Genomic DNA, 25323 nt, shown 5'->3' with positions numbered 1-25323 from the left:
ATTTCCCTCAAATGAGATGATTGCATCATTATGCAGATAAATAGCCGCTGCCAAAGCGGATGGAGGATTTCTGGAACGGAGGGAATGTGTGTCTTCCTCAGTGAACCCCGTCACAGAGCTGTAGCTGCTGTTTATTGTTTTAGGATCCTAATACTCACCTAAATGAGATAGATGAAAACTCAGATCATGGTCACATATGATATCTTTGTAGCTCGGCCAATTTCTGTTTTACTTGATCTTGATCTGTGTGTAATGTGCGTGCATCAGTGTTGCTTTATGCCTTTGTATGAAAGTGTATGTGACCCCCCTCCCACACACACACACACACACACCCCTCTCTCTGTCTATATGTGTGTGTTGTTTGGGCAGGGCCATGTGAGAGAGACAGCAGTGTATTGAATAACTCTCAGCTCTCCCCTGTGGAATGGCTCCCCTTATTGAATGGAGCGTTGTCTCCCAGGCCGAGCGCCGGCCTTGATTTGGAGCCAGGAAACCCAACTGTCCCTGTCCATCAGTATGACGGGCCCAGCCAGGGATAAACCCAACGACCTGGCAGAGGGGGGTACAGGGGTACGGGGGCAGAGGGTAGTGGGGTAGGGTGAGGTAAAAGAGGGAGCAGGCGAAGGAGCTGGGTTAGGATACTGGGCAGAGGCCTCTGGAATAGGTAGGAAGGTAAGATAAAGATGAAACTTTATTGATCCCTGTGGTAGAATTGGGTCATTGCAGCAACAAAGAACATTGCGGCAACAAAGAATAAGAACATGGCAAATGGGGAGTATAACATGAAACATTATGCAGCTGATAATTCAAATTTTTTCAGGGACATATTAAGCAGAAATGAATTAAAAGTATTAAAATTAGAATATTACATGTTACAGTATTATGAGGGTGTGAAAAATAACTGAGACAAAGAAAACATGACAACAATGAAAATGTGTATGTGAAAATATACCAAAAAATGAAATTATTTTAAAAAAAATCAAAATATATGGAATAGACAAATGAGACAACATGGGAATATGAAAAAAACTGTTAGTTTACAGCTTAGGCTACATTATGTGCAAATTGGGCATCAAACATTCAGTAATACACCAAGTTTCAGTAGGCTCTATGCTAGGGTGACCACATTTTCAAACCCCCAAACCGGGACCCTTAAGTGTACCGCACGTTCATGCACACGCACATGTATGCGCTTATGCACGCACCATAGGCGTTTTCATCAGGATGGGGGACAATTATTTCAGCGCTTAGCACACCTAGTGACTGCACCTTTCAACACCATGGACAGCGCCTCAGCAAACGAAAAATGATGTTTTGTCTCCAAAAATCCACCAAAACATAGTTTATTTGAAAACTGTATAATAACACTAGTAAACACAAAACACAAGGATTGCACTGGTGTAATATAACATATTTTTTGATTGTCAGATACCTTTCAGCTCTGGTTGTGTTTCACCAGATGGTAACATTAGGCAAAGGTCCCCTCCTGAGCTGCCAGTTTCAGATCACTGTCACCGGCGTTCGCCCCGCTGAAGTAGGTCGCAATGGTGCTACTACTAGCTTGTAGCCACCGCTTATGTTTGGCCATCTTAATATGATCTTTTATGTCGGCATTTCCACCGTGCGCGACCGAAAATGTACTCTTGCAGTGTGTGCAGAACGCAGCATTTTCGTTGCCGGCTACTTCACGAAGAAAAGAGTAAGCCTTCTGGAGGTCTTTAGAAAAGACCGACTTTCTCCTCGGCATGACAGCTAACCGTTAGCGTACTGACAGATTCTGTCAGACAGAGCCACAAGCGTCATAGGCTAGCAACAGCCTTGACAACGACACATTGATTGATTGACACACATACAGACAAATCAGTGTTGAATTCAGACGCGTGGTGCATTGTTTATGTTTTTTGATTGGGTCAGGTAATAATGAGCGGACAGAACATGATAAACGTCTATGTAAGCGCTGAAAACAAGTATAATACTATTATTATTATTTTAATTGTGGTGAAAACCGGGACAATTTGGTAGTGAATGTTGAAAACCGGACATTTTAGTGTTTTACAGATATTTGTCGGGACTCGGGAGACCCATCTTGAAACCGGGACAATCCCGGACAAACCGGGACGTCTGGTCAGCGTACTCTATGCTAACGCTTTACCATACACTATGTTGAGTGATAGTATGCTAACGCTTTAGCATACACTATATTGAGTGATAGTAGGCTCTATGCTAACACATTAGCATACACTATGTTGAGTGATAGTATGCTAACGCTTTAGCATACACTATGCTGAGTGATAGTAGGCTCCATGCTAACGCTTTAGCATACACTATGTTGAGTGATAGTAGGCTCTATGCTAACGCTTTAGCATACACTATGTTGAGTGATATTAGGCTCTATGCTAACACTTTAGCATACACTATGTTGAGTGATAGTATGCTAACGCTTTAGCATACACTATGCTGAGTGATAGTAGGCTCTATGCTAACGCTTTAGCATACACTATGTGGTGGATGAGTTGAGTCCCCCCCCCCCCCGATATGTGAAGTGCTTTGAGTACTTAGAAAAGCGCTATATAAATGTAATCAATTATTATTATTATTATTAATTATTACTATGTTGAGTATACTGCTACTTAATGTGTCAATTAGCAAGCACATTGTTTTTCTACTGTTCAAGAACTACATTGCTAGACGGAAAAGTAACATTTAATAGTAATTGATAGAAGAATAAATGATTTCTTGAACATTTGTGTTCAGTTTTTATTACAATGGTGTGTTACCGCTGTTTTATAAAAGCAATAAGTCACTTCAGGTCGCATAACAACCTCTTAGCGGTTGTAAAATTACTGTAAATGCAGCCTGGAGTGGCTCTTTGTTTAAACATAATGAACTATGACAGAGACTAGGACAGTTTACTAAAAGTGGAGCCGGGAAGGTTTTGCTATGCAGCTTCAACTTGGGTGGGGAGGAGGCATTTAGCTGGAAAAGACTGATTTACTCCCAAATCACTGTTTTATCTCAAAAAAGGGACCCCTTGTATGAAAAAATAAACAAACCCTAAAGCCATTGCAAGTTATTAGGCATTTTGTGTGTGTGTGTGTGTGTGTGTGGTGGGGGGGGGGGGGGGGGGGGAGTATGGGATAGTGTGTGATAAACACCATGTGTGGGTGTGTGTTTGTGCAGAGCTGCTGGTGTATGTCTGCTTCACTGTCAGCAAGCAGGGATACACTCTGTGTGAAGGCTGAGCAGAGCAGCATCATGGGAACCAGCAATCCTCCTCTCACACACACACACACACACACACACACACACACACACACACAGCCACCTTCTGTCCCTCTGGGTGTGTGAAACGTCTGGCTTCATAGGGATAACAGTATATATTTCTTCTTGTTACACTTGTTCCCCCCACACCCACTAGTTGTCCGGATGGCTGAGTGGTCTAACTGTGTGTTCACACTGCCAGCAACGCGATCAACAAGTCACCAGAAGTCCATTCATTTCCTATAGAGCTGTCACCAAGCTTGTCGGCTGAGAAAACTTTGTTGAAATTTGTTAACTCATCAAAATGATATGAAAGGAAATACCAAAGCAGAGAAAAATACCTGATTTGCCTATTTAAAACGTTGCAGCTGCAGACTGCTACATAGAAGCAATATGAGCTTCTGCCCACAATCAGTCAGAATAGTGAAACATCAACCAAGTTACATTCATTAAAGGTTTCTGGTCTTTGAATGGAGGTGTGGGTCCAAATACCAACTTTTAGACAACTTGTATGTCTCCCAGTCGCCACACCCACCCCCCCACCCACCCACCCCCCCCCCACACACACACACACACACACACACACACACCCTACCCCGACCCCAACCCCACTCACTGTCCCGACCAGACCAGACTCAGTGTCAAGATCAACAGCGTCTCTGTGACTCGCCTTTTACCAGGAAGCGAGGGGTCAAAGGTTATCCGTCTGCGCCGCGGGAGACGATGCACAGACCCCCCTAAACACAGACTGAGGCTAAGGGCCGCTTATCATAGCAGCCACACTAATAGGACTCCAGCACACACACACACACACACACACACTCACACACACACACACATACAGTATGTGCATATGCATACAAACACTCACTAAATGCTCTTGGAAACAGATACACATACACAGTAGGCTTGACTGATGTGGGTTTTTAAAGGCCGATACCAATATTTTTTGATTGAAACTGCCAACAAATGATATTTTGCTTTAAATTTGATCACTTTTTTATATGATTATATTTAATGTATTTTTCACATACAATATACCTATAGTGCGCATATACTGTATGTATGCAAACCTACATGAGACCACACCAACTCTCTCACACCCACGCACGATGACACACACACACACACAGAAAAATACCTCACACAGCAATGGTACTACCACAATGGACCACAGCTTTAAGCCTCATGGAGTAAATAACAATATAAATTTGATGATTTTCATGCCAAAAGCAACAATTACTGTATGCTATTACTGTGTGCTACAATAAATGATGTAATCAATCCAACTGCATCATATCCATCATATCAGAGATGGACAACACTGACTAGCCCTATCTGATGTTTAATAAAAGTCCGATATCGGCCCTATATCGGCAAAACGATATATCCGTCTAAGCCCAGTTGCCACACATGCTGACGTCCTGTATAACGCTCCCATCCCTCCATAGTGTAGCGTACGTGTGACCTGAGGATCCCTCCGCTGTGGGTTTGCGGCTCTGCTGTGGCGTTGTGCCGAAGGCCCTGGGACGATGGTGACCCAAGCTACACGATCCCTCTCCATGCCTCACGCTTGTTAGGAGCGCTTCCCTCTCCTTGTTTGTTATTGCTATTGTTTTTGTAATGTCGTAGCTTGATAAGCCGGCCCTCACGGTGCATCTCAGGCCGCAGTTGTAATCATTCCCCCGGCCTGCCAATATATATACCGCGCTCCCTCGAATGCAGCGCACACAAACACATTTGGCTCCTGCCCTCGCCCTCTCTCTCTCTCTCTCTCTCTCTCTCTCTCTCTCTCTCTCTCTCTCTCCTGTTTTCCCCCTCTCTGCCTATTCTATATCGCACATATTTAGAATACGCACACGCATGTGCACGCCACACACAAAGCCGTATACAGGGAGGAAAAAGAGAAGGGGAAAGGAATTGAGAGAGAGACAGAGAGAGAGAGAAATTCCCATATCCAGCGGCCGGTTCCCAGCAGCAGCCCCCATATTCCAGCCATCGCTTCCAGGCTCCTTTTCCGGAGCCTTATGAAAACAGGGGGGGGGGGGGGGGGGAGAATGTGAAAAATCTGCGGCGTTCATACTGAAGACAATAATCTAGCAGGTATGATGAGGAACGTGGGGAGACAGGAGGGGGGGGGGAGGGAAACGATGGAGACCATCCGCGGAAGGAGGAGGAATCCGCAGTATGCGCGCTCTTTAAAGTGGGTGTTGGGTGCCATAACTTCTCCGGCACATTGTCTCCTTGTCTGAGAACAGGAGGAGGAGGTGGGGTGTGGGGTGGGTGGGGGTTGGTGCGTGGGAGGAAATAGGTGGCGGGCTGGCGGGTGGGTGGAGGGGGATATGGGGTGCTTGCGGTGGTAAAGTGTCCATTTCTTTCATGGGGAGCCAGAAAAAGCCCAGTGCAGACGAAGAACAACAAGGAAGTGTGGGAGTCACGGCGCAGACATTCAGTCCCTCTGGATTGACTGGTGTTGTGACTGCGCTTACACTGCACACACACACACACACACACTTTCTAATCGCTCGCTTCTTTCTCCTTCACCTCTCGCTTCACTCTTTCTCTCTCTCCAATCCGGAGAGACAGAAAGGCTCATTAGCTGCGTTTCCGTCCAACTGTCAAGCCAATTTTAAGTGACTTTTTGAAATGTTGCACAACATAAAATGCAAATTAGGTGTGTTTCGGCTGGGTTGAAGCAATAAATAGGCTTCCAGAATGTAGAACAACCAGCAGCAAATAGTGCTCTTTTGGTGTTACCTATTGACCATATTTCATGTTGTCTGACCACGAAAACAAAGAAATGGACTTGGTAATACTCTAATACACCAACTATTGGTCATGTAATGAGACTATTTCTCACGCAATTTCTTTATTGACACAAAACCTTTCTGCCTCAAGTAAGAGTAAAAATGTGAAATATTATTCGCATTCTGCCATTTCTATTTAGCTTTTTTAAATTGCCACATCATAATTATCATTAAAAATGTCTGGATGGAAACCCAGTTGGTGACACCGCACAAAAATAGAAAACTCCTGTCTGATGCTCAGTAGCCCACAGAGACAGATTCCCTGAACACTGGAAGTGTTTTCTATGAATTAGGCAAACTTATGGACGGCTGAACCTTCTTTGACATCTGCCATTTGGTAGATGCTTTTATCCAAAGCGCCTTAAGGTACCATGGGTCCATTAGTATGGGTGGAACTAGGGGGAATCAAAGCCCAAACCTTGACAGTGTTAGTGTCTAGCACAACTGAGCAACAGGACTAACTAATACTAAGATCCATTTGCTCAGAATTGAAATAGCTCAGGTTTCAAAATGTCCATCCATGACTTTTCCTAATCACACAAGGGAATAGTGGTTACAGTTAATTATATGTAACCCTTTCAATTAGATTTATTTTTTAATGAGATTTTTTGTAATGGAGGCTCCACCAGAAAACTATATAATTTAGGGTTCCATACCACCAAATTATTCCATGTCACTGCTGTCTGCACCAGCCTAGTATCTCCAAAATGTCAACTTTTCAGGAACTATGAAAAATAGCCTTGCTTTTAGTTTGATGTCTATGCAGTCTATCCAATGGGATTTGTATTATTTCCTCAACCCATAGACAGCCATGTAATAGTTCAACTGAAATTAAAACATGGAAACCACCAAACTGGAGTTAGGAGTTTTTCCACATGACAATAGCAATATTCTTCAAAAGTACCAACTGTTTGTAGTCTGCCTAAGAAAAGGCTGTCGAGGGTCAAAGGAGCACAACAATATATACTCTCTACACCCTAAAAAAGCTCATAAAGGCAGTTATATTAACAAGAGTTTCCTGTCTCAAGTACAAAAGTTTCCCTCACTGAGCCACAATGGTTTCCTGGCCTGTAGCCTTTCCTCCACTCCAGCTCTGTTTATCAGTGAAAGAGAGAGCAAAGAAAGAGAGGAAGGGAGGAGGAAGACGGGGTTTAGGAGAGATAGAGTGGGAGAGAGCAAAAGAAAATGAGGGGAAAAAAGGAATGAAAATAAGAGCATATGGAAAGTACAGAAAAAGATACATAGTCCAGGTAAAATAGACCAAAACAGGGACTAATCACTCAGATTTGTGCAAAAGCATCAAAATTGGTATACATGTACAGTTTGATGCCCTGAACATTTTCAGAATTGTAGCTGTGGCAAAAATGTTCAGTTGTGGCATCCATTTTTCTTTGGTGTTAACCCTGCATTCAAGTGATGTCGGGTCGTACTTTTCTCCAAGTCGGGAATACGTCACAACTCGGCCGTCCGAGTAGTTCGCGTTCACGTGCTTTATGGTCGGAAAATTGGAGAATGTTTCCTCAACAGTGCCAGCCTAGGCTAATGTTAGTAATCACGCTAGCAATAGCCTATAGCTAGCAAGCAATATTTGGCTATTTCAGGGGATTATGAATGGAAATACCACAGGAAATTTAATGCCGTAGCACAATAGTTATCAAGGAATATCCATGTCTATCAGTGACAATAAATCTGACACCACTTGAATGCAGGGTAAGCGCTCACTGTTGTGGTGTTTCTGCACTGCACTTCCGAGAGGTCACCTGTCAATCAAACAGTGTGTCCAGTACTGTGACGTCTTTTTCCTTGGATTTTCTGTTCATGCAGTTTGAGTTTCTGTAGGTGGCGCTCTTTGTCTGTTCAGCCATGGTGGCTATCGCTGCACATGCTAACTACACAGTTCTTCTATGTATGCCAAACAAACCGTAAACATATAACGCATCACTTCACTTTTCCCGGTATAGACCAACAGGCTGTCTAAAACAGCAAATGTAAAAGCTTTCATGAACTGGTTTATAGGTTGAATCACTGTTGTGTTACATCAATCAGATAGAGAGTTGCAAAACAGACATTTGTGTACATGAAATTACATATTATAACTCTAAAGATATTGTTTATCCAAACAAAATATTGTCTATCTGCAGCTTCAATCAAAAACTATCAGTATTGACCATCAAAAAATCTATATTGGTCGAACCCTATTGGACAGACTGACTGACTGCAGAGTCGAAGAGAAACAGCAAAGACAAGAGGAAGGAACGCAAGAAGAAGGCGTCCCTACAGAAAGAGGATCCAGCAGTGTAGCGTGTGAAGCATATCTCATCCCACATCTGAAATAGCAGCCAGCGTTGGACGTGCAGACACCTGCTTCCATACGAACCCAACACCACCTCCCCTTGTCTCTGGGCCCACGGGTGTCACCTAATCCACCCCTACGCACTGTACTGTACATGGCAGGGGCAAAGTGTTCTGCAGACACGCCGGCTTGTGCTACTTTGAAAAGGAAACCTCCTCTCTATTGTCTGATAATTTGTCCACAAAATACAAATGGGTGTGAGTGTCATTTGGCAATAATACCAAGCGTGGTGGTGTGGTTGGTGTCAGAGAGCTGGCTATTGTCTTAAACTGGCTGCGATTTTTGTATCGATGCAATCTCCCAGCAAGCATTTGACATCTAAGCGCAACGTCAATCCAAGCGAACAAAGAATTTCCACTAAGTGATATTATGGCATGGTTAAAAATTCATATTAAAACAACTTTGGAAACTGTTTTGAACTGATATCTTGATAAGATATTTTGGTCCTGATTTCACAATGCAGGTAGCAGCTATGGACGACTATTGACTCAACTTTCATTTTGGCTCTATATTTACACAGGTTTTCACACGTTGGTGCAGGACATCATATCAATTCAATGTCAAATGTTTGTTGGGATATTGTTATATAAAGATGAAATTTCCTATGTATTGGCTTATATTGCTTTAGATACTCCTTTTTGTAAATATATAGTGCATAGGACATCGATAATATGATTCACAAGCAGTGACCATGGATCATTTTCCTATGGTGTCCTAATCATGTGACTCTCTTTACGTTCATAAAGGGTTCTGGTACGTCATGTAAAAAGTGATGAAAATGTAACATCAAGCCTTTTGTCTGCTGGTATTTGCACTTTTTGGATTAATGAATTCCACAAAAAAGACTTCTCTGCCTCTTTTTAGCCTTTTGGATGCGTAGTAGTACGCAGGTTCCCTCCTCTTTCTCTTCATTCTGTGGGGTCAGCAAGTACATGAATGTCAAAGCGAGTTCGTTGGCAAAGGCGTGTGACTGTTTGTGGGCGTGTAGGTATGGATATGTGTTTGTGCATCAAAAGGGAGGGGGTTAATCTGACAGCTGGGTAACATGAACCACCCATGAAGCAGGAACTAGGTGAGGTAGAGGATCTTCTCTCTCCCCCTTTCCTTTCTCAACAAGATCCTTGCATGTTTTTTAGATTTTGTCCCCATCTTTGGTGCTCAGCGCTCATTGCTGTGGTGTTTCTGCACTGCACTTCCCAGAGATCACCTGTCAATCAAACAGTGTGTCCAGTACTGTAACGTCTTCTTCCTTGGATTTTCTGTTGATGCAGTTTCTGTAGGTGGCGCTCTTTTCTTTGTCTGTTCGGCCATGGTGGCTATCGCTGCTCATGCTAACTACCCAGTTCTTCTTCTACTTATTTCAAACAAACCGGAATCAGCAAATACAAGATCTCTGCTTTAATTAACTAGCTTACTCCTGTCTATTGTGAAAATGTGACTTTATTGTTTGTGTCAATTACAGGCCACCATAGCTCAAGGGGACTGTGGTATTTGTGTAGGAGGGGAGAAGCTCTATCAATGTTGCAATTCCTAGAGGTCAATAGCAGTCATAGGTTACTTAACACCCCTTTAACTGGGCATAAGTTGAATCACTATTGTGTTACATCAATTGGCGATAAAGAGTGGCAAAACAGGCATTTATTTATATGGAAATATTGCTGATAACCTACATTGTCTCTTATATTATCTGCCTCAACACTCTCCTCTCGCCCTCATATCTCCTCGCTCCCTCACTTCCTCTTCTACAATCTATCTCTCTCAACCATTGACTCTTAAAATACCTTCCCACTCACATGTGGTCTCCCCAGTCGAGGTAAACAAAGACTTACACCGCCTGGACTGTCGCTTTTGACCGCATACCACTAATCTCACTTGGTGGAAAGTATGACAGTGCCATTCTGGGAACGGCGCAAGCTCCAAGAATTACCATCTAACATTACAGATGTATGGCTTTTTATTAGTGCGCTCAGTGGAAGCAGCCCCCTTTGGCTGCTGCAGAGAGAGAGGATTCCCAGGCCACTGCAGCAGCATTAGGACCCAGATCTAGCATTAGGAGATGAATCACAGAGCGGGGACACACTTGTGAGATATAAATTCTAATAAGGCCGTATAAACCACATGGAGCAGGCATTAGAGGCATGCGGAGTGGAATGTAATCCAGAAAGAGAGGGACATGAGGAGGAGAGGAGAAACCGAGGTCAGACGGAGGAAGACGATGAGGAAGGAATGATACAGTTCCTGCAGGATTTCACTTTGAATTCAAATGACAAACAGTGGCATCCTTCAATCCCCCCATTAAACCCCAGCAGACATCTTTACTGTAAGTCCCAACAACTCTAGCTCTACATTACAGTATGGGCTCCTAGTTCACCGAGGCTGAGGTCAATGTAATGAGGGAATGGAAAAACTGACTTGTCTCTTTCTCTCTCTCTCGCTCTCTCTCTCTCTCTCTCTCTCTCTCTCTCATTCTTTCTTTCATTTCAACTATGATGAATTTAACATGCCGAAGATCATGAAATCCAACCGAACATGAAAAGCCTGCCCACAATGGCCATACTTTCCAGGTTTGTTAACTCAGTTGAGTAACTTTCCCAAAGCGTTTGAACTGCGTCCATCTGCGATAAGTGTAGCTGCACTTCCTTCTGCAATCTGATGACCGTGGCCGCTCCGCCACGCTTCTGCAGTTTCCATTTCCTGTCAGAGTCGGCCTACATTCCCACCAATAATGAAAAGAAAACTTCCAGCCTGGATTGCTGAGGCAATTTCCCACACTGGAATGATTGTATCCATTCACTCTCTGTTACAGGGGAATCAAGACACCACTTTCACGCAACACGTGAGTTTGTCAAGTGTGTATGGTGCGCTGGATGTTGGCTCGGTTTGTCATCACTAATATGTTCCATCTCAATGCTCTGTCCTTTTCTATCTGAGGCAGAGTTCGACCGATATGGGTTTTTGAAGGCCGATACCGACGCCGGTATTTCCGGATTGAAGGTGATATGTTTTGCAGATATTCTACATCTTTAAATTTGACCATTTTCCTGCCTGAAAAATTCCAAAAATGTAAGGAGTCAGTGTTTCCCCCCGTGATTTTTTTTCTTGTCCTCTGAAACAGCATTTAGACCATCATGGGACACTAAAACTCTCCACTGAAAGCCAGACTAATAAAATTGTTTTAGGTTGGTTAACAGCTCCTTAAGGCAGGGTGAGGCAGGTTTCACTGCAGCTTTTACAGACCGATATTGTGATATCTGGTATTTTGTGCTGATATTCAATATATTTTTCCAGTTTCATGCCAAAAAACTACAAGTATTCAGTGTTTCTCTCTGAGTATTATTCTTGTCAGGGTGGAAAAGCTTCTGAAACAGCATTTAGACCATCATGGGAAAACTCTCCATTACTGTTGAGTAAAATCCTCCCACACCAGAAATCATTTCTCTGGTCAGATTAGCTGTGGTCAAGGAGGAACCGCCATCATATCAGAGGTGGACGACACTGACTGGCCCACATCCGATTATTAATAAAAGACCAATATCAGCAAACCGATATATCGGTCTAACCCTAGAGCCTGCACATCTATATCCCGGCTTCTTAGTACGTCTCAATGACTGCCTCTGTTAGGGTGGCCATGTTAATTTGCCTCTTTAAGCAGGGGATTACCAATGTCTCTGTGCTTTTCAGACTGAGGCTAATTCTTTTCCAATCATCCACTAGTGCATGCTGTGTTGTGTGGTGTGGCGCGTCCGTGCACGACTCCCTTATTTCCATTCAGCTGCTGCCTCGGCTTCCCTGAGCTCAGGTGTGTCCCCGCTCGCATGCCAATCCGACCGCCTGAGGGTGTTCCGCTTGATACCCCCCAGCAGTCACCCATGGGTGTCCTTGTCTCTCCTCATATAGCCTCTCTTGGCGTCTTCGCACCCTGTTTGAACGCAAACTCTGAGCTGACTGGACAGATAGGAGCCGCGGGGCCTGTTGTCTGTGTGATTGTCTGCTCAGCCCCTTTCATAGACGATTAGTGTAAAACCTGTCATTACACAGAAAAGGATTAGGTTGCCCTCAGGGGGAAGGTGTGAGTGTGTGTGTGTGTGTGTGTGTGCGTGTGTTGGGAGGAAAGCTGTGGTTTTTATTTGTGACCAGAGGCATGATGGGATGAGACACATGAGAGGGTGCCAAGAGGTGCTGAAGTGAGGGTGCAGAGGAGGAGGTGGAGAAGGAGGAAGAGGAGGTAGAGGAGGACAAAGAGGGGAGCATGGAGGATGAAGAGGAGGAGGTGGGGAGAAGGAGGAAGAGGGGGAGGAGGAGAAGGAATAGGAGGAGGTGGTGGTGGAGGAAGAGGAGGTGTAAGAGAAGGTGGAGAAGGAAGAGGAGGTGGAGGAGGAACAGAAGGAGGAGGAGGTGGAGGAAGAAGAGGAGGAGGAGAAGGACAAAGAGAGGGAGGTGGAGGATGAAGAGGTGGAGAAGGAGGTGGGGAGAAGGAGGAAAAGAAGGGGAGGAGGAGAAGGAATAGAAGGAGGTGGTGGTGGTGGAGGAAGAGGAGGAGGTGGAAGAGAAGGTGGAGGAGGAGGAAGAGGAGGTGGAAGAAGAGGAGGAGGTAGAGGACAAAGAGGGGGAGGTGTAGGATGAAGAGGAGGAAGAGGGGGAGGAGAAGGAATAGGAGGAGGTGGTGGTGGAGAAAGAGGAGGAGGTGGAAGAGAAGGTGGAGGGGGAACAGGAGGAGGAGGAGGTGGAGGAGAAGGAAGAGGGGGAGAAAGATGAGGAGGAGGACATTTGCATAGACCACCATAGGAATCTTGTGGTTGGTGGTGGAAAAAAAATTGTTTTGATCACCATGATGAGATGTGTGATGATTAGTGGGTTTTGCAACAGGACACGCATGTTTAAAAAAGATGGTGGTTTGATTTGGGAGGGCGGGGTACTGAAGTGAAAAGAGATATGTAGACCTCATGCCGGGACTTGATCCTGGTCTTATCTGATGCTGGAGTGAAATCACATGAGCTGTTCTACATCTGTTTGACATCCAGCTAAGCCCTCTTAAAGCAGCGGTGTACTAACAACAAAATCGAACTTGCCCGAAGTAGAAACACAGTGGAATACAGCGAGTGACGCATACCAATTTGCGTCTACTCGCTGCAGCTTTGTGCTGTTCATTTATTTACACTCCACACCAGCGGGAGCGCAAGAAGATTAAAGGATTAGTTCACCCCGAAATGAAAATTCAGTCATTATCTACTCACCCCCATGTCAGTCGGAACTCCGTCAAAGTTGGACCACCAAACACACTTAGCTGCTCTACTTCCATCTCAGCCTTGAAATTAATGGGTCCATCTTTTTACAGCTTCCAAAAAAAGCATGAAGTTTCCATCAAATTTCTCCAAACAGCTTGTGCAGCATAATCCATGTGTTTTATAACCAAACGATTGTACTGTGGGTCCAAAAGTCCTCAGTTCTGTTGGAAGACTCACCTTGCGACTGTAAGGTTGGTACGTTCTACAGCCAAGCAAAGCATTGTTAATGAGGAAAATATAGGAGATAATGAGGTAAATATTGGACATTTGGACCCACAGTGAAATTGTTTGGCTACAAAACACTTGGATCATGCAGCACAAGCTGTTTGGAGACATTTGGTGGACATTATATGCTTTTTTTGGAGCTGTGTATAAAGATGGCCCTGTTAACTTCAATAGTTTGAAAGAAGGCCAAGATGAAACTGTGCTAACTTGCTGTGTATTATGTGGTCCAACCAACTTAAATGGAGTTTCGATTGACATGGGGGTGAGTAGATAATGACTACATTTTCATTTTGGGGTGAACTATTACTACTAAAGAGGTAAACTAAGGAAACCAGAAATAGCAGTGACAAAAACTCAACAACAACAACAACGGCTGTGGTGAAAGAGCAACAAAGTCGTCTGAGGGAATCTGAGGAGTTAGAAGCTGTTTGATTGATCATAATGGTGCAGAAATCTTCTAAAAGCTCAACAAGTTGAGCTTCCAAACTATTCATTTTGAAGAGTTGACCACCAGATGTTCGCATGGAGATGGAAACAATGGCAATGGATGGAAAAGGAAATGGAGATGCTTTTCCACAAGGTATCATGATATTTTAGACCAATCACAGACGACCACACAGTGGGAGCTGGTGTGGGAAGAATTCAACTAGTTCAGCGATCAAGCCTGTCCACACTATGGACGCGTCGCTACATTTTCTATGCGAGGGTGTCAGAATGTGCCGAAATTTGTTTCCACGGGAAGTATCCCATGGCCTTCACTCTGTGATGGAGGCCATGGGAACCCTAACCCTCACATGTCACCCTACACCCACCTTCACCACTCATTAGGTCTTTAACACCTTCTCTTATCTTCTAAATACAGCTAATGGAGAGGGACAGATAGAAAAAAACCTGATGACAGACATGTTTCCTTCAGCTGACAGCCACATTCACTCTCAAACTTTGACATCAGGGTTTATTTGAACTGACAAAATAATGACAGACCCTAATCACTTGCAACTGGAGTTAATGCGCCCTGCTTTGAAAATTTCACACATAGCATTTGTGCTAACTCCAGTATGAAACAAAACTTGGCTCGCATGCACCAATGTTGAAAACTTGCCCATCCATCCAAAACTTGTCGTCCATCGCTACCTGTATCGTTTTGTGAAATCAGGATCTAAATATCTTTCTGGCATCAGTTCAAAACCAGTTTTCAAAGCAATTTTAATATGAGTTTTACAGTGCCACAGTATCATAATGTGAAATGTCACCGTCCATCAAATGCTTGCTTGTATGCTGGACTGTTATCAAAATTTTCACAACAGCCAATCGGATTTCCACACTTCCTTGTTTCCCTACCTATGTGACTTCGTTTCATGAACAATTATAGTTCTGCCTGGCAAGTGAAAAATGGATGAGAAGTTGATTTCAGCCAATCAAAGTTTTATTTGAAAGAAAAACACAATGTTCCTGTTCTTTGTAGCTGCAGACCGCTAGATAGATCCAATCAGAACCTCTTTCACAATTGGTCAGAATAGAGATTTTAGACATTAGATGCAGCATTTTGCTGAAAGGGAGTGGTCAGCACTCAGTTTGTTCTCATGTTTAGCCTCTATTCATTTCATACACAATGTGCCCCCTGTGCACAGAATCAAGCCCTTATATCTCCCAAACATATACAGAGATTACATCACCGCAGGCCGTGACACAGAACCACTCTGTTTTTCTGCCGACCATAAACACACACTCTTTCAGTCATCAAATGTGTACAGGGCCTTTCGGTGGGGTGGGGGGTGGGGGGGGGCAAATGGGCTTGGGGGTTGGGACTCTAAGGGGGTCTCCACTCAGTAAAATGGGCAGTAGAGTTAAGGGTCGCCGACCCCCCCAGCCCCCCTCACCCTCACCCTCACCCTCACCCTCACCCCACCGCCCTTCCCTGCGCTGAATGTGGCAGTATCCTAGGAGTCCACACACAGTGGCGGTCTGTTCATTCAAGTTATATCAACAGAGAGAGGGCTACTGTGTCGCCAATGTATACACATGCACACACACACACATACACACAAATATGCCCACACACACAAAAGTTCCCAAAAGCGCAAATAAGTTTGGGCCAAAGCACAGTGAAGCACAGTGATAGCTGTAAGCAAGCACATTCCCTCTCATGCAAACTGCAATTGCATTACATACTATACGCACATTCATATGCACAAATGTGTTTTTACTGTGCCTGACAATACACACACACACACACACACGCACACACACACGTTGCATCACAGATTGTCTAGTCCTACAAATTCTGACCAGTGAAGACATGAAGACATCACTCCGACTCCTGGATGGACACACACACACACACACATATGCACACACATATGCACAAATGTGTTTTTACTGTGCCTGACAATACACTCGCTCACACACACACACACACACACACACACACACACACACACACACACTCATCCCACGCTCATGTTGTCTCTGGACGTAAATCAGACCTGCAGAGTCTGAGGCAATCGCTGAAGGAAAAAAAAAAAAAACAGAAAAGGAGAAGAAAAAAAAAACGGAGAAATCATTAGATCCTCTCAGCAGCCCGCTTTGGCAGCACTCGTTCCGGTTAGCCATAAATCATTAAACCGATCATTAGTGTGAAAGGAACTTTTTAATAACCGCTAATTAAGTTGATTCGAAAATAACATGTTTGTTATTATTGGTCGAGGCTCGTGATTTAAGGCTTCGCTCTTGTTTTTCGGGGGGGGGGGGGGGGCTGGGGGGGGGGTCTCCTCGCCTCGAGACGGTGACGTCGGTGTTCCCACACGCCCCGAGATTACCGAGCCGCAGCGTCACTTTACATCCATTTTCCAAGTTGTTAACAAGACTTTGATTATGCTGCTGTCATTTACCGTACATAAGTCATTACGCCCGCTCCAACATATGCATTCATGACATAAACAGATGTGGAGGAAAAAAGGTGATTTATTGGGGGAAGGTGGGAAAAAAGAACATATTTTTCTACATACAGAGGTTTGGTTACATTTTCCCTGTGGTTGAATTGGAGTAGACTGTAAATATATTCACAGCAAAACCCCATCAGTCACTGTCATTGTGTTAGTAAAGTAACTGCAAAGCAATATCTCAGTAATATGTCCGCTCATAACACACCGCACTCAATTATGAAATGAGTTAACGTGTCAATATGTAATGAGAAAATATTTAACACGCTGGAGATGAAGCTGTGTTGATGCTGTGCTGATAGCCTGAGGTAGTCCTCGTGCTTGGCATGAGCTGAAGGCCTGTTTGTTATTCTTGAACCTCGGCCCTGATCGCTTTCCTCTGTTATCTTCTCCTTCGAGGGCGTTTGTGTTGCAATTATCTGTTTGTCCCCCGCAGTGTGTGGTGGAGGAGGGGGGGAGATGTAGTGGAGGGCAAACCTAAAAGTTTACCACCTTTTTAGATGAATCTTTATGATATGAAATTCATAGTAGATGTTAGTAGTAGGGAGTAGCGGCAAACTGAGGTAGTTACGTGAGGATAGGGTCTTTTAAAACTGCACCAGGCGTGATTTTTAGGTAAAAAATGCACCTCTCTTATCAGTTGTGTACAGAAGAGGATTAGGGCCACGTGAAAAATGGATTTGAGTTCTGAGTGTAAAGTCAGAATTCTCAGTTTAAAGTCAGAATTCTGAAATTAAAGTCAGAATTCCGAGATTAAAGTCAGAATTCTGAGGAAAAAAATCTGACTTTTTTTCTCAGAATTCTGACTTTAAACTCAGAACTCAAATACTTTTTTCACATGTGGCCCTAAATCCTCTTTCGTAGTTGTGGGGCTGCAACAGAGAAGAGCATTTTTTAGGACATTTCAAATTTATTGGATGGTTTCACACTGAAGAGAAACAAGAAAGAGGGATGCTATAGGACAAAGGTCCTAGGTTGGATTTATACCCAGGATGTCGCAGTTACATGGTAAGCACCTTAGCCCACTGAGCCACCATGATAAACATAAATGTGGTGTGTGCAGTTTATGTCACTGCAGATGATTTCAGGGTATTGAAGTCCTCAAAAATTCAAAGATTTACCTCGCTGCCATTTGGGGCTGCCAGCGTGTGAGATTGCCAAGGAAATCAAAATGATTTTTTGTTTGTTTATAGGTGACTGTCTGATGATGATCATCAACTGGAGGTTATAGTTTCCCCGACTCTTCGTTTTACCACTACATCACTGCTCACAACGAATGGCCTGACTGCAAATTCTCTGCATACTGCAGAGGTGAAAGTGAGGGCCAAGCCATGCTGCTGTGTTTGTGATCGGTCTGCGCACGTCTTCCTTTCAGCCGAGAGCGTCTTCTGTTTCCTTTGTGCCAGAGAATAATGGCGTGTTGTTCCCTGTGCAGCGGGGAGGGAGGTAAACAAGATGAAGCAATAAGGACGCTCCCGCTTACCTGCGCACGCCGGCGCGGAGCATCCGTCACTGGTTAACTGCTGGGAAAATAAACACGCGCTGCGGATGGTTGACGTGATACATTTCAGAGATCAGGGTTAGCCCAGTTCTTCTATGATTTCCACATACCCAACGGTTATGTTTCCCTTTAAGCAGCATTGGAAGTGTAATGTTGTGAGTTTCCCCCAATATACTTCAGGGAGTCTTTGCACAACCTCACAACAAACAATCCAGCATTCCTGGACTTGCTGGCAGGAGCCGGGCCTCAGTGGAGCAACGCTGGAGCCGGGGTTAAGGGATGACATAATGAATATGGGGAAACATTTGGTGTCCTCACAGCCAGAAGGTCCTTTCTGTGTGGAGTTTACATGTTGTTCTCCTGGTTTTGTCCCACAGTCAGCTGGATCGGAGACTCTAAATTGCCCATAGGTATGAAGGTGAGTGTCTGTCTATGTATGTTAGCCCCTGTGATGGACTGGAGACCTGTCCAGGATGTCTCCCCGTCTTTCAGCCAATGCATGCTGGGATAGTCTCCCGCAACCCCATGACCCTGAAGAAAAATTAGAGATGAGAGATTACTTCCAGGGATACTTTTAAAGTGAAAGTGAGAAACTCAGAAGGCCATTTAAATAGTGTCAGGTGTTCTGCATCTGTAGAAAATGTGACACAGTAGAACATTTCCTGAAGTCTTTTGCCTCAAATATGGCAAAGTAATCTCAAAGTAACTGTGAAAAGTTACTGTAAACTCTAAAAAATAATAATAATAATAATAATAATTAATAATTAAAATTACAATTTTGATGAGGTAACTAGCAACTGTAATGGAACATATTTTTAGAATAATCTACCCAACCCAGCTCTTTGGTGATACTTGTTGTCTTTGATTCATTAGACCACCGTGGAGAAGAGCAGGGAGACACAGAGGAATGCGTTGCCAGGTACTCCATGCTCAAAATCATCCTTTGATGGCAAAACCCAAGGAACAGACTGACAGCAGAAAGAAGGGCTGAAAGAAAGGTAGAGGGACGTATGGAAGAACCAGGGGCGGACTTGGCGATTTGGGGGCCCTAGACAACGGCAAAAATGGGGCCTCCTGAGTTCCACCATTCACCAATTTCAATCCATCCTTTCAATACATTACCTTCAAGTTGGGGCTGACTGAGTAGGGGGGGTGGCCATGACTCAGGATTTTTGGATAAACAGAAAAAAATAAAGATGCTGGGTTAGGGTTAGGGAATCAAAGTATTGTCATCTAGAAAAAATGGGAAAATAATTCTGCACACTGCAAATGAAAGGCGAGGACGAAAAAGTTTCTTTAGTTCTGAAAAACAAATTTATTGCATCACCTATAGAACTATATGTACAAAGGAACTCAGGATTGAAATAATTAACAAAATAATAAAAAAATAATAATAACAAACAGAAAACAGAGGTATTTTTCAGTATGTCAATTTCTTTTAAATTGATGAAAAATACGTATTCTTGTCTTTTGCTGGGCCCTCTAATAGTAAGACCGCCCCTGGGAAGAACAAGCAGTTAAAGAAAATGATGGAAGGAAGGAGGATAGAAGGCGAATGGTCAGTGCATGGTAGACCAGAGAGCAGAGGAGGGTGGATGGAGGGTGGATGGAGTGATGTCACGGCTTTGGAGGGGTGCATGAGGTCATTCAGCCTGAAATGAGATGTAGAAATAGCTGTCACATCATAACACTCTCCGAGGGAGTGTTGGCCAACGAAGCCTGACATTATTCCAGAGCAAAAGCTAGAGAGCAGGAGTTGGAGCTTTGAAGTGAGAACTCAGTGAACTGAGAAACTGTGAAGGGAACTCTGGTATCGCCTCAGGATTAAATAGGACACTGGAATGGAGTGCAGCAGTGAGAAGCTGGCAGTCTTTCCTCAGACCTGACAGTGGATTCTGCTCCGTACATCCCATAGTGGATTTCTGCTATCCATGGCTTTTGGCTGCCATGCCAGTATGGATAATAGCATTATAGAAACATTATATAACATTAGATTAGGGATGGGACAATATGTTTATCTCACAATACGATATGATACGCGATAGGGGGTTCACGATGCAATACAACCACGATACGATGCAATAAATAAAAGTTCAATGACAACAAAGTCCGACTGTGCAGAATTCTGTTTATTCTGTTCATTTCTGAGACACAAATCTTTCTAGCGACGGCATTGGCTGCTAGAATTTAAACAACAATTTTAAAATGTCACTACAAAGTGACAATAATATGATTTGGATGGAGAGCTTGTGAAACTGTGATGGTCAAACCGACTCATTTGTGATTACTACAGCACAATAAAATGGAGCTAATATCACAATTCATTTTTCTGCCACGCGATACGTATCGTCACATTTTGTATCGCGATATATAGAACTTCGATATATTGTCCCATCCCGACATTATAGCATGGCATAACTGTGTAAATGCTATCTTCTGCAGTGGATTCCTCCTTCTCAAATCCATGTTGTAGTGGTCCACATGCAGTATGTTGTGCACACACACACACACACACACCTGCATAGATAAAGAGCAGGAGTAAGAGAGCCAGTGGCACTGACTCCCAATTGCTGTGCTTCCATCCAAATACTTTTATGTGAATTAAAATGTATTATTGTTGTTTGTTGTTGTTTATGATTTATTTAAGTGTCATGAACCATTGAAGTGCCCAGCCAACATGGACTTACAAGACACTACAGGACATCACATTAAAGTCCAACATGGCGACCCATACAATCAACAAACCATGATTTGTATCCATATGGTTACAATATTTACACATAAGTAAGGAAGTAAGGAGACTTTTGTCTTCTTTCAAAATTGATGATGATATAATGATGCGTGATGATGATATATGGCTCTGTATAGAATTCAGACTAAATTAGTTCTAAGCTTTTGTATCGTAAAGGTCCCATATCGTGTAAAACAGGATTTCCCTTGCCTCTGTGATTATAAATGAGTTGGATGTGCTATCTAAACATGGTGAAAGTATCAAAACGCACGGTCGCCAACTAAATCCACACAATCCATATTAGAAAAGCGAGCCTCTAAATGAGCCGTTTGGACTTCCGTAACTTTGTGGTGTCACAAAGGTTCGCTCATTATCATTTTTGTAATAACAGACTAACAAAGTGTTTTTTTCAAAGCGGATGAGCGGTTGTCATTGTTTATTACCGGAGAGTTTTCCCTACCTGTAGCTGCCGGGTTGCGGTGTCTCGTTTAGCCAATCAGAACAGAGGGTTCGTTAATATTAATGAGCCTTAAAGACACAGCGACAGAAACAGCCTGTTCTTGGTAAGGCTCAGAGAGATGCTGGAACGTGTAAAAATGGATTGAGATTGTTTTTGGTACATAACACCACACACACAGCTTTGAATGGACCTCAAGACATAAAATAAAACACTGGACAGTGGAGAATATGGGACCTTTAAATATATCCTGCTCCCATTGGTCCACCTGATGCAGGATTAGTGTTTCCCTGAAAGAGCTTATACACTGCAAGTTATTTCTAGCAATGGGTTGTAGTTCTAAATTTGTAAAAAAAAAAATAAAAAATAAAAAATTGCTCTACAATTGAATTAGAAAAGCTGAACGGAAACAGCAAAATTTGTTTACATTTCCTCAGTATCACAAAATAAATGATACCATACATAGCAATGGAAAGTGGACAGTTGATTATAATGCCCATCAAAAGTTTGGACACACCACTTTTTTCTTTACTTTTACTATTTTCCACATTTTAGAATAATAGCAAAGACATCAAAACTACAAAATAACACAAATGGAATTATGCAGTGACCAAAAAAGTGTTAAACAAATCAAAACTATCTTATATTTTAGATTCTTTAAAGTAGCCACCCTTTGCCTCGATGGAAAGGAAAAGGCTTTGGAAAGAAATTCATACGTAGGATCAACTTCACTATTTATATTTGTCTAAGAAACATATTTTAAGCGTTTAAGCATAAGCCTTTAGATCAAAATGGCAAAATGGATCATCATGTCAGCCTCATACAGGTGTAAGAGAAGATTAAAGAGAGAGAGGTCTGCCGTTGTCGTTCTCATGTATCAGAGGTCACTGGTGTCCCACCTGGGGCTCACAAGACACTTTTATCTCCTTCCTCCTTACCTAGTGAGTCTTAGGAATCAAACATTTTAGCCTCTGTCCTACCGTAATGAAGGCTTAGACCAGAACACCTGGCTACAGCAGGTGAGAGACAGCCAGATCATTTATCCTGCAAGGTCACCAGGTTCCCACACACATACAGTACAGACTGCAAGCACTGAAATACCCAAACACCCCACGCACACTCAATGGATATAATCACTTCTTCAGAAAAAAAGTGAAAGTCTGAATTTCTCCATTAGGAGTTAAAGGAAAACGTCACCCTTGGATTCTTTTACACTCTTATATATCATCAATCTGTGATGTTCAATGCATTCCAGTCAAATGACAGGAAATTGCTGAAAGACAGTCATACATACAGTATATACTAGTGTTCCACTGATATGGGTTTTTGAAGGTTGGTATCCTTGGAGTGAAAATCTCTATAGCTGATATTCTGACAAGTATTCAGTGTTTCCCCCAGAATTGTATTCTTGTCAGGGTGGAAAAGCCTCTGAGACAGCATTTAGATCATCATGGGACACTAAAACTCTCCATTGGAACCTGGTATATAACATATTGATCCATTCATGTGTGGAATCTGATGAAAATGTCTCATTGGAATCAATTCCCAAGGTCTTCCCATAGACATCCCGTGTAGTTTTGATCAATTCTACAATAAATAATCAAACTGCATCATATCAGAGGTGGACGACACTGACTGGACCATATCTGATTTTTAATGAAAGGCCAATATCGGGCCCATATATAACCCAAACCCTAACATATACATTGAGCGTGTTGACAAAAGCTGCTTAGGGACCCACTTCTACCCTTCCCTCAACCCCCCCCCCCCCGCTTAGGGACCCACTTCTACCCTTCCCTCAACCCCCCCCCGGCCCCTCGTAGGATCATGTTCTAGGGCTATATGACTCTGGAATTGAACCAGTGTCTGTTCATTCACTTAGCGCACACATTTTCCACAACGGCAGAATGTCTTCAGCACGTTTTCGGATCGGAAAAATAGCGAAGGCGGAGTAGAAATTCAACTCGGCTGCCTTGTTCACACACCAGATTATTCATTACCGCCCCAGTGTTTTTCTTTCGGTGCCAAAGCGCGTCGTTCTCTCTTATGAGAAGCGTGAGCGTGGGCCGTTTGTCTTTGCCGGAGCAGCGTCCATTAATCACCGGTTCCACCTACGGTACTGCTCTCTCGCTCCCGTTTCCTTTCCCCCCCTCGATAAGATGGTGAACTCCCAGACATTCCCGGCAGTTACAACCTGTCCTCCACAGTTATCGCCTCGACCTGGGACGTTCACAGCAGCAATATTCATCCAGTCTGGAAGTGTAACACACTGCTTCTACACAGTGGGCTGGTTCCCCTGTTCAGAGGGTCCTCACCGCTTCAGACACCCTGTTGCATCAAACCGCTTTCAGTTCAATTACTTTATTAGGTGCAGTATTGCTGAAACAGTGTGTAAAATGTAAATGTTCAATAAGCAGTTTATATGTTCAAGCCATATTGTATGGGAGCCCATTCCCGCCACTCAATAAAATAAAAAGCGACTCAATTGTGAGTTATTTTCTCGCAATTGTGACTTTATTTCTCAGAATTCTGACTTTATTTCTCACAATTGTGACTTTTTTCCTCACAATTCTGACTTTATATCTCACAATTCTGACTTTTTATCTCACAATTCTGACTTTATTTCTTCCACTTCTGACTTTATTTCTCAGAATTCTGACTTTTTTTTTTCATGATTCTGACTTTATATCTCAGAATTCTGACTTTTTTTTTGTTTTTTTTCGCGCAAAAAAGAAAAGAAAAAAATAATTCCGAGATATAAAGTCAGAATTGTGAGATATAAAGTCAGAAGTGGAAGAAATAAAGTCAGAATTGTGAGAAAAAAAGTCAGAATTCTTAGATATAAAGTCAGAATTGAGTCGTTGTCTATTTTATTGAGTGGCGGGAATGGGCTTCCATAATATTGAGATGATTGTCATTTTATACAATCGTACATAATCACCAATATCGATAATAACAGAAAACAGTTCCTGAATTGAGAGCATGCAGTTGTACAAATCATTCAAAAGCCAGTACAGGCATGTCAGACATTGTAGTACCTATTGTACGTGTGTTGTGTGTGTGTGTGTGTGTGTGTGTGTGTGTGTGAGTATGCATGTGAGTGTGTGTTTGTGTGTGTCTGCTCACAAAAACACGCAAAAACGTTTTACCATCCACGGGTGCTTTAATCACCCTCTTTCTGAAGCCACTACTGGCTCATGTTCAGACCTTGAATTGATCTTGAACTCACTGAAATAATCTTAAAATTACCGTAGAATTACTGAGACTTTGAAACCCCCGCGCCCCCTCCTCCACATTTTGAGAACAGAACCTTATTTGTATCGGGGAATATTTGGCCGTCCCGTTACTCGCATTTGTTGCACATCATTACTTATACCACAACACATAAATCATGACATCACCCTCTGAGCACTGTCTCAAGGTATTTCTTTTGCTTTGAAAACATCATAAAAATGGATCAATGAATCTCCAAAGAGCAATTCACTTTGCACTACATGAGGTTCGTGCTGTGATTAAGTCCAGATCAGTAATGGGCTGGTAAGTAAAATGGAAGGTGAACTATGACGTCCAGTCAGTGATCATCATAAGGCAAACAACCACCAATATTAACAAAAATCAGTTATATTTCACATAAGGCATTTATCTATGTTTTTGTCCCCTATACCCTAGTATCTGATACTACTTGCTGTGATGAGTCGGATACTATTAATTTACCTCATAAAGTCTAAAAACGGAAACTATATTCTGCAAATTAAAAGGTG

Source organism: Centroberyx gerrardi, chromosome 12 (assembly GCF_048128805.1).
Source record: "Centroberyx gerrardi isolate f3 chromosome 12, fCenGer3.hap1.cur.20231027, whole genome shotgun sequence".
NCBI classification, from domain to species: Eukaryota; Metazoa; Chordata; class Actinopteri; order Beryciformes; family Berycidae; genus Centroberyx; species Centroberyx gerrardi.
The sequence above is the reverse complement of the archived record's forward strand: the minus strand, read 5'-3'. Positions refer to the sequence as shown.